Raw genomic sequence first — 1,905 nt, 5'->3', positions numbered from 1 at the left:
TACAGTGTGGAAACAGGTCCTTCGGCCCAACAAGTCCACACCGACCTGCCGTAGCGCAACCCACCTATACCCCTACATTTACCCCTTACCTAACACTACGGGCAATTTATCATGGCCAATTCACCTGACCCGCACATCTTTGTGATTGTGGGAGGAAACCGGAGCACCTGGAGGAAACCCACGCAGACACGGGGAGAACGTGCAAACTCCACACAGTCGCCTGAGGCGGGAATTGAACCCGGGTCTCCGGCGCTGTGAGGCAGCAGTGCTAACCACTGTGCCACCGTGCCACCCACCATGTTCTATTGAGCTCCTATCACTATCTGATTCAGATGTCTCTCTTATAGGATCCGTACCAGTCGCCCAAGGGAGCAGAACAAACCGGGACACGAGACTGCTCCTCAATGGGGAATGGGATGCGTCTTCCCAGTGTCCAAGGCCAGCCACTCCCCCCGGCGATGGAAGAAAATCCCGGACAGCCCCCAATTGTGAGAAACAAGGCTCACTCACTTCAATAATTGCAGTCCGAGATGAAAATCTGAATCAGCAGTGTCCTTTATTTTACACTTGCAAGTGGGTGTAATGTCCACAAGGCAGGGACAAAAACACACCAAGTTCAACAAACTCTCGAATTTTATATAATTTGGGTCCCTACATATTTTTTCTTATTTCATTGTTCCCCCCCCCCCCCCCCCCATTTACATCATTCACTTCCCTAAGACTGATCCCACCACCCCTGCTTATCCGGCCTTGTCCGTGATAGAATGCTTAACTCTGGCCTCATAAGGTCGTTTGACATCATCCCACTGCAGGTCATTGTTAGGCATATTCTTTCCTGTGGTTCTGTTCGCCGAGCTGGAAGTTTTTGTTGCAAACGTTTCGTCCCCTGTCTACGTGACATCCTCAGTGCTTGGGAGCCTCCTGTGAAGCGCTTCTGTGGTGTTTCCTCTGGCATTTATAGTGGCCTGTCCCTGCCGCTTCCGGTTGTCAGTTTCAGCTATCCGCTGTAGTGGCCGGTATATTGGGTCCAGGTCGATGTGTTTGTTGATGGAGTTTGTGGATGAGTGCCATGCTTCTAGGAATTCCATGGCTGTTCTTTGTTTGGCTTGCCCTATAATGGTAGTGTTGTCCCAGTCGAATTCATGTTGCTTGTCGTCTGCGTGTGTGGCTACTAGGGATAGCTGGTCGTGTCGTTTCGTGGCTAGTTGATGTTTGTGGATGCGGATCGTTAGCTGTCTTCCTGTTTGTCCTATATAGTGTTTTTTGCAGTCCTTACATGGGATTTTGTACACTACATTAGTTTTGCTCATGCTGGGTATCGGGTCCTTCGTTCTGGTGAGTTGTTGTCTGAGTGTGGGGCTGTTGGTTTATGTATAGGACAAACAGGAAGACAGCTAATGATCCGCATCCACGAACAGATATTTTTACCTACTGTTATACAAGCCGAGGTCATCCCCTTACAACTTCTTATCTATTTGCCCATACATCTACCATTGTTTTGCAAACACGTTTCATGCTAACATACCATTTTTAACTGATATGAAAACAATTATATATTTCCTTTGCATAGTTTCCATTCTTGTTGAGTCAGCTCTTGGCTAAAACAATTACACACTGATGTGAGCTCATGTACTCTGTATCAGAAATTATAATTGCAGAATTTCAGATCTGCAGAAGAAACATTAATTTACCTATATCCCACAGTAGGTAATCTAATCTAATATGAGGGGGTTGTCTTACGAGGGTAGACTGGGATTACATTCATTAGAATTTAGAAGAATGAGGGGGGATCTTAAAGAAACATATGAAATTATAAAGGGAGTAAATAAGATAGATGGAGGGAGAATGTTTCCACTGGTGGGTGAAACGAGGACAAGGGGGCACAGCCCCAAAATTAGGGGGAGC

Source organism: Chiloscyllium plagiosum, unplaced genomic scaffold (genome assembly GCF_037043375.1).
Source record: "Chiloscyllium plagiosum isolate Xiang-an unplaced genomic scaffold, Cpla_swu_hap1 HiC_scaffold_27, whole genome shotgun sequence".
In the NCBI taxonomy this organism is placed as follows: domain Eukaryota; kingdom Metazoa; phylum Chordata; class Chondrichthyes; order Orectolobiformes; family Hemiscylliidae; genus Chiloscyllium; species Chiloscyllium plagiosum.
Note: the sequence above shows the minus strand (reverse complement) of the source record.